Raw genomic sequence first — 9,477 nt, forward strand, 5'->3', positions numbered from 1 at the left:
CAAACCCATAATTAGAAGCTTGGATCTTTCAGCCCTGTCCCCCCGTTCTCCAGAGAGAGAAGACGGGCTGGAAATCTAACTGATCACGCCTACATGAGGAAGCGTCCACAAAAACCCAGTGATATGTATCTGGGGCTGCTTCTGGGGTAGTGAACACATCTTCGTGCCTGGAGGGTGGTGGTGCACCCCAACTCCATGGGGACAGAAGCGCCTGTGCCTGGGACCCTTCTGGACCGCACCCAGTGCACCTCTTCTCCTGGCTCTTCATCTGTATCCGTTATCATATCCTTTATTAAAGTGGTGAAATTGTTTCCCCGAGTTCTGTAGCTGTTCCAAAGAGTGGAAAACAAGGCAGGGGGTGCTGGGAACCTCTGATTTGTAGCCAAGTTGGATAGAAGTTGTGGGTAGCCTAGGGACCTGGAAATTGATGTGGCCTGTGGGGCTGTGGTGACCGCCCTGCTCTGGCACGTTGTCCGATGACGGAGAGCAGGTCCTAAGAACCCTGAAATTTACCATCTCTTCTTCTTACATAGTTTATGGAGAAGAAAACTTCTTATTCTAGGGAAATGTTTTCCAACTCTTGTTGGCATGTGAATCTGTATCTCAAATGAGAACAACTCCTCCCCTGAACAGTAAGGGGGGAGAACACAGGTCTGGGCTGAAGAGTCGGGTATTTGTTCCATGGTCAGGGTATATGGTTCCAGTCTACCACTCACTCAACAGGTGACTGACTCTATGCACGTCACTTTTCTTCTCTCGTTTAGTTTTAATCATTCATAGAATGAGAATTACTAAGACTTTAAGTGCGGACTCAACATGACGATGTACTTACCGCAATGTCCGGCATTTGGTAGGAACTCAGCAAATACAGTATTTCAACTGGTCCTGTATCTATTCAAAGAGAGGATTGAACATGATGAGTTTTAAGTAGGACATCTGAGTTTCGTTGGGTGAAGAATTAATTTTTTAATTTTGAGAGAAAAAGGAAAAAATCTTTAAAGAATAACACTAAAGTTTTCTTCTCAGTAATCAAAATTAACGTGGAATGCGTGTATTTGGTTTGGGAATTAAGTGATTGATGCAATACTGGTCATGAAGACATGAGGGAAAACTTGTCTGGAGACTTAGAAAGAGTTTATAACTTATGAGAAGGAAACATAAGGTATTTGCCATTTTTGTCTCTGTCACTACTGTATCTTGATGTGATGCCTGGACTGCTGGCAGCCATATTGTGGTTATGAAGACTGCCAGCCTGAGGGGAAAAGCCACCACACTGAGGATAGCAAAACAGAGGGATAGAACAAATGATCTCGAAGTCAAACCACAAAAATCAACCCCCGAAACAATCCTACTTTTGAACTGCTATTACCTAAATTGCAGGCTTTATTCAGATTCACCAGTTTTCCAATCCAGGATACCACATTGCATTTAGGCTCTTCTCCATGCCCCGCTCCACCCCTCTACACATTTTTGAGAATGTCAGTTTGCATTTTCTGGATGATTTCCTGTGATTGCATTTGAATTACACACTGTTAGAACATTCCATGGGTGAGTGATGTATCCTTTTGAGGGCATCACATCTCGTGGCACCTTGATGTTCTTCTGTGCCTCCTTGGTGGTGTTAATTTTGATCACTCAGTTAAGGTGTTATCTGATTTCTCTACTGTACTAGTAGTTTAGATATATTTCTCCCTCATAACTAATAATAAAGCCTGTGCAAATATCCTGCTTGTCATAAAAATTTCCCTATAGGTTTAATTAACATTGATACTTCTTGCCTGATCCAATCTTTATTAGGATGGTTGCAAAATGCTAATTTTCTAACTGCTGCATACGCTCCATATTCACCAGTCCGACCTTACCATTTTACTATAATGACTCTGCTCTGTTTCCCTATCAGCTTTTTTATAGGAATTAACTCATTCCCGTATTTTCTCTCAATGGTTTATAATTCATTACTGTTCTTAATTATTTTGGTGCCTGAAGTTGGCTCCAGTGTCCCTGTGATGTGCTCTCATCACTTTTTGAATACCTCCTTACTTTCTGGCATATTCCAGAGTTTTACAGGCTCATCTTATCCCCAACTGGCCCAAATCTTGGAGCTATGGAATCAGCCCTGGTTTCTTTCAGTGCAGAATGCTATTAGGGACCAATACGTAAATATCAGGTATGCCCATTGCTAGTGGGAAATCTCAGCTTCCTGATCCTTTCAGTGGGCAGAATGGGCTTATCTTTTTACAATCGATCTTAGGCAAAAGGCCGAGAAGCGATGGACTTGATTTTTTTTTAATTGAAGTAGAGTTAATTTGCAATGCTGTATCAATTTCTGGTGTGCAGCATAATAGTTTAGTGATACATATACATATATTCATTTTCATAATCTTTTTAGGTTACTGCATGATACTGAGTATAGATCCTTTTGCTATACAGAATAAACTTGTTTATTATTGTTTATTTATATATGTTAGTATCTGCAAATCTCGAATTCCCGGTTTATCCCTTCCCACCTCCTAACTCCCGTGGTAACCGTAAGTTTGTTCTCTACGTCTGTGAGTCTCTTTCTATTTTGTAAATAAGTTTGTCTTATTTTTTTTTAGATTCCACATAAAAGTGATATCATATCATATTTTTCTTCCTCTTTCTGCCTTATTTCACTTAGAATGATGATCTCCAGGTCCATCCATGTTGCTGCAAACGGCTGAGTAGTATTCCATTGTATAAATATACCACAACCTCTTTCTCCATTATCTGTCAGTGGACATTTCTGTTGTTTCCATGTCTTGGCTATTGTAAATATTTCTGCTGTGAACATAGGGGTGCATGTATGTTTTTGAATTGAAGTTCCCTCTGGATATATTCCCAAGATTGGGATTACTGGATCATATGGTAATAATACGGTACCATATCATTCCATGAATGGTAATGGTATGATGTGGTAATGGTAATTACCAAAGTGGTAAATACCAAATTGTTCTATTTTTAGTCTTTTGAGGAATCTCCATACTGTTTTCTATAATGGCTGCACCAAACTACATTCCAACCAGGATTGTAGGAGGGTTCCCTTTTCTCCACACCCTGTCCAGCATTTATTCTTTGTGGACTTTTGAATGATGGCCATTCTGACTAGTGTGAGGTAATATCTCATTGTAGTTTTGATTTGCATTTCTCTTTTAATTAGCGATACTGAGCATTTTTTCATGAGCCTTTTGTTCATTTGTGTGTCTTCATTGGAGAATTACTTGTTTAGGGCTTCTGTCCATTTTTGGATTGAGTTGTTTGTTTTGTTATTAAGTTTTATGAGATGTTTATACATTCTGGAAATTAAACCTTTGTCTGTTGCATTATTTACAAATATTTTCTCCCATTCTGTAGGTTGTCATTTTGTTTTGCTTATGGTTTCCTTCGCTGTGCAAGTTTCTAAGTTTAATTAGGTCCCACTTACTTATTTTTGCTTTTACTTCTATTGCCTGGATAGATTGCCCTAGGAGAACATTGCTGAGTTTTATGTCAGAATAATTTGCCTATGTTTTCTTCTGAGAGGTTTATAGTGTCTTGTCCTATGTTTAAGTCTTTAAGCTATTTTGAGTTTATTTTTGTGTATGGTGTGAGGGAATGTCTTAACGTCATTGATTTACATGCAGCTATCCAGTTATCTCAACACCATTTGCTGAAGAGACTCTCTTTACTCCATTGTGTATTCTTGACTCTTTTGTCAAAGATTAATTGACCAAAAGTCTGTGGGTTTATTTCTGGGCTCTCTGTTCCAGTTATCCATATGTCTGTTTTTGTACCAATACCATGCTATTTTGATTGTAGCTCTGTAGTATTATCTGAAGTCTGGGAGGGTTATTCCTCCAGCTTCATGCTTTTTCTTCAGTATTGCTTTGGCAATTCTGGGTCTTTTGTGATTCCATATAAATTTTAGGATTATTTGTTCTAGTTGTGTGAAAAATGGCCTGGGTAATTTTATAGGGATGAAATCTGTAGCTAGCTTTGGAGAGTATGGCCATTTTAACAATAGTAATTTTTCCAATCCAAGAACTTGGGAAATCTTTCCATTTCTGCAAGTATTCCTTAATTTCCTTAGTCAGTGTTTTGTAGTTCGCCTGTAAGCCTTTCACTTCTTGGTCAGATTTATTCCTAAGTAATTTATTTTTTGGATGTGATTTTAAAAGGGATTGTTTCTTCACCTTCCTTTTCTGATACTTCATTGTTAATGTAAAGCAATACAACTGATTTCTGTATGTTAATCTTGTATCCTGCTACCTTGTCGAATTATTTTATCAGCTCTAGTAGTTTTTATGTGGAGATTTTAGGGTTTTCTATATATAGTATTATGTGATCTGCATATAGTGACAGTTTTATCTCTTCTCTTCCAATTTGGATGTCTCTCTCTCTCTCTTTTTTTAATTGTGTAATTGCTGTGGCTAGGACTTCCAATATGATATTGAATAGAAGTGGTGAGAGTGGGCGTCTTTGTCTTGTCCTGGATTTTAGTGGGAAGGCTTTCAACTTTTCAGTATTTTGCTGGCTGTAGATTTGTCCTAAATAGCTTTTATTATGTTGAGATATGTTCCCTCTATACCCGCTTTGTTTAGAGTTTTTATCGTAAATGGATGTTGAATTTTATCAAATGCTTTTTCTTTCTCTATTGAGATGATCATGTGGTTTTTGTCCTTTTGTGGATGTGGTGTATCACAGTGATTGATTTGCGTATATTGAGCCACCCTTATGTCCCTGGGATGAACCCAACTTGATCATGATGTATAATCTTTTTTTTAATGTATTGTTGGATTCTTTTGCTCATATTTTGTTGAGGATTTTTGCATCTATATTCATCAGTGGTATTGGTGGACTTGTTTTTCGCCTTGCTTTTCCAACTAGAATTCCCTTTTAATATAAAATAGAAGCATTGATGAACTTTACTCTGACTTTTAAAGCAAGTATCTCTTTCCTTTCAGTACTGAGTTTAATATCTGTCAGAAGTTTTTATTATATTTCTTTTATCAGATTGAGGAATTTCTATTTGTGTTTTGCTGACTGGTTTAATCATAATTGGTTTTTTATTTGAGTTTTTAATGTTATAATAAAATTATCTTTTTCCCCCTGTATTTCTCTGTTAAACAGTTTTCGCTTTCACATAATCATGGTTAATTAGTTGCTAAAAATCACCTTGCTCTTATTTTATTCTGGATTTTTTGATCTCTCTCTTTTTTTTTTTTTCCATTTTATCCTTAATCTCCATTTTGGGAATTTTTGTTCCTGTCTTTCTATGCTGCATTTTATGTGGTTTCTCCAGATCTATCGTCCAACCCACAAATTTTCTCATTAGGGGTATTTAGTCTCTATTTGTCCTACCCTGGGAAATAACGTATAGTAAATATGTACAATCATTTATATACTACATTTTTTGTGTAAGTAATAAAATATTTTTATTTCTAAGAGTTGCTTCATTTTTTTAAACTACCAGTTTATTTTTGTTGGTCTTCTGATTCTCTTACTTTTAAAATCACTTCATAAACTAATATTATAAATTATAGATCTGATTCTAGTATATCTAGCCCTTGGGGAAAGAAGAGTTCAAATCTGTTACTGCTTTTTTCTGCTGACTCTCCCTCACGGTGATTCCTTTCCTTGTACGTCTGATAATCTGTGATTGTAAGAATATATAAGGTTGATTTTTAAATTGAAGATGGTTTCTTCCAGAGAGAATGTGTAATAACAATTACTTACGATGTGAAACAAGGCGTGGTACCACTATTGAGGCCACTTCAGTTCATTGCAGAATCACTGGCTTATTTTGTGAAATTCTGACTTAGCCTTCACATCCAATTTGCTGTTGACTTAAGTCTGACAGTGGCAACACTGACTGTAAAACACCTCCTCCTCACTGTAGCCATAACCATTCCTATATGCTTACTGCTCATGGCTTTCATTCAAGTTCTGCTTGGTGGTGGGGGTAGATATGTGAGTTACTTCCTCTTGGTGAATGACTTTCATTTCCTATGGGCCCAGCAATGAAATTAAAAGTGCGCTGTATGTGGGATCTCGTTGTTCTGAGGCGGTGGGCCTTCAAGAATCAATGTGTAACACTGCTGCAAACAGAAGTTTATAATTCTTCTTGATTATGCTTTCAGGACTTTTTCTTAAAAAAACAACATTCTTTTTCACCTAAGTCTGCAATACACAGTGATGAAAGAGGCAAGGTCAGGATAATTTTAATGATCATTTCCATTTGGAATGGGGGGAGAATGGGAGATACACAGTCGTCAGTGGTGTGGGGCAATTTTGAAAACTCTCGGGCTCACATGTTTGGGACTTTCTAGAATGTGATTGGAGGATGTTCCTTCAAGAGGTTTCCATTCTGCTCCCTGGGACCATTTTCATCGTACAATGTTCTTCCCAGACCCTGTCTCTGCCTTTTGGGATATTCTTCTGCTGGCAGTGTTCTCCTTGGTCCCAAGTGTTGTGGGGGTAAGGATTACATACTTTACTTGGGAGCTGGCTCAGCTCCTTTCTTGACAAGTGATGTTTGGAGGTCCACGTATGGTTTTAAGTCTTAAATAGTTGCTTTAAAAATTTTTTTTACTGAAGTATAGTCAGTTTACAATGCTGCGTCAATTTCTGGTGTACAGCACAATGCTTCAGTCATATGTGAACATACATATATTTGTTTTCACGTTCTTTTTCACCATAAGTTACTACAAGATACTGAATATAGTTCCCTGTATATATATATAGTAATATAGTAAATAGTTACTTTTAATCCAGGCTCTTGACAATACAGTGCTCTTAAAAAACTCATAGTCATCTTAGCCATTGGGTTCCACTTGGTTCCATGTGCCAGTAGCCACCCTCATCTTGTAGTAACGTCCTTCATAAGGACTTTATCAAGCATTTGGAGGAAGAGACTTAACTGTTGGGCTCTGGAACCAGAATGATTCATGCCAAGATCCTGTCTCTGCCATTTATTCTCTCTGTTGACCTGGATAAATGATTTAACTTCTTGATGCTTCAATTTCTTTGTAAGATGGAGACAATAAAATAATAATAGTACCTCTTTGTGGCTTGTAATAAGGATTTAGTGAGAAAATGCACGTAAAAGAGCTGGTGCAGGGTAAGTACTCAGTAAACGACAGCTGTCATTTAGTGTTGATGTGATCAGAGCAGATAAGGAGCCCTTCACCTGCCATTCTCCAGCACAGCTGCAAACCTCTGTTCATGCTGTATCTCTAGCCTGTAGGCTCTTTGGCTATAAAAATTCTGTTTATTCTTCAAGGCTCAGATGAGATACAGATTCTGCTATTAAACTTTCCCCCATGGCCAGTCAGATTTCATTTTTCCCTCTGTTTCTACAGCAGTTGTTGGCACTTCCGTTCATCACTTACTTAACTCTGCTTTGTATTAGGGTGGGTTATGTATCTGCGTGTTTTACCCACAAGAGGGCAGACCTGTCCTCATGTCATTATTTCCTTCCCTGAGTCAACTTGAACAAGCAGATTCTCTCCTAATACTTACTTTGAAATTCACAAAAGAGACTTCACAAAAGGACGGGTGGTTGGCCCTTGGGATGGCGTTCAACTGTTTGTTTCAGAAACCTGTCCAAAGTGCTTAACCAAATGAGGGTTTATCTTTCTCACATAGAAAGTCATGAGGTGGGGCTAGTGCTGCTGTTCAAGGATGTCTTCAAGAACAGAGGCTCCTTCTCTGATCCTGTTCTACCATCCTTAGTGTGTGGCTCTCAACCTCAGGGTTACAAAATGGCAGAGCCACCTCGGGTCGTCGTATCTGCATCCCAGCCAAGAGAGAGTGAGAGCTCAGGATGAAAGGACCCAGCGTCCAGTCACTTTTAAGGAGGTCCTCAGGCAGCACCACCAGTGACTTACGTTAGTCTCGTTGGTGGGGACTGGGTCACGTGACTACCTTTAGCGGCAATGGAGGATGGGAGATTGAGTATTTAACTGGGTATTTCTTTGACAAAACAAAATCAGGGTTCTGTTAACAAGGGAAGAGGGAGATGAGTATTGGGTAGGCAATAAGCAGAGGCAGATTGTTCATCCTGTTTTGTTGTTGCTGAAAATAAACTGGACAGTCTGAGGAGAAAGGACACGGAGAAGGCTCACGGGATGAAATAAGCATTGTCCAAGCCTGAGGCGGGTGGGTGCCAGAGTTGCTCTGGGAACTCCGGCAGCACGAATTCTCTGGATGGCACTGTCATTATCTGACTGAGTTTTAAACCAGGCTCCCAGCTGCTTTGTTCTAAGCTTCAGATTCCTGGGATGGGGAATTGGATGGGCTCAGCTGAAGCCCCTGGTGTCCCTCACTCTGCTTCATCTGGGTGACAGGATCACAGGGCGTAGAGATGGCCTTTGGGCTCTGCCTACCCCTGGGTATTAGAATTTGTTCCTAAAGAAAAGTGATTTCTGAGGGCTAGGCAGCTACCATGATTGGTTTGGTGTAGAAAAATTTAACCCAAGATCTGGAAAGCAATTTTTGCCAGGACCTAGGGCTGCAAATTTCAGACCTCATCTAAGGGAATTTTCACTCCTTCCCAACGAGCTGGCTGTGTGTTGGAAGGATGTTTATATATCTGGCGATAGATAAGTAGGTTTTTTTGACACATAAAGCTGTCAAACAAGCTGGAGATTTATTTATATTTTAAACCAGGTAGAATTGAGTTGAAGCTAGCAAGGAAAACACCAGGTCTCATGGACGGCCGGTAGGTGAGAATTCTAGTCTGATGGGCTTTGTACCTAAAACTCATGTTAGTGACAAAATACTCTTTTTTATCTTGATGAATTCTGGTTGTCATTTCAGAGTATACCTGGGAGGCGGAGACAGGGCTAAACATTCTTCTACTGTATCAGCTTTTTCCCTTCAAGGACTTAAAGATGAAAATGCCTTCTGGTAAAAATTCTATTCGTTTCTTGATTAGCACTCTGCTCATTTTTACACCTTGCGGTTTGGGAAGTAGATGGTAGGAAGAAACGTCTTGCCATTTTTTTCCTTGCTACTTGGGTCCTTTTAGCTTTTGTTAAATGGCGTCTAGCGTCATGATGAGCAGCATGAGATTAGGAGTCTGACAGATCTGGGTTTGAGGCCTCGCCTCCCTGCTCACTGGCAATATGATCATGGGCTAATGAAGCCACTGACCTTTGGCCACATCGGGAGTGACAGATGTTTTGCGGGGTTATTCTTGCTGGTGTGTTTCCTTGCGTGTGTTGGTATGTGCATATTGTATCTGTAATACCTTTGTCTTGCTTTTATTATTTACCATTGTATCTTGGAAGTCTTCCTGCCCATATAAGTTGCCATAATCTTTTTTCTCCTTTTTCTTTTGGAGGGGGGTGTAATGAGGTTGGTATTTATTCTAATGGAGGTACTGGGGATTGAACCCAGAACCTCGAGCATACCAAGCATGTGCACTCTACCGCTCGGCTATACCCTCCCCATCCCAAGTCGGCTTAACCTTTTTAA

Source organism: Vicugna pacos, chromosome 3, assembly GCF_048564905.1.
Source record: "Vicugna pacos chromosome 3, VicPac4, whole genome shotgun sequence".
Classification (NCBI taxonomy): Eukaryota; Metazoa; Chordata; class Mammalia; order Artiodactyla; family Camelidae; genus Vicugna; species Vicugna pacos.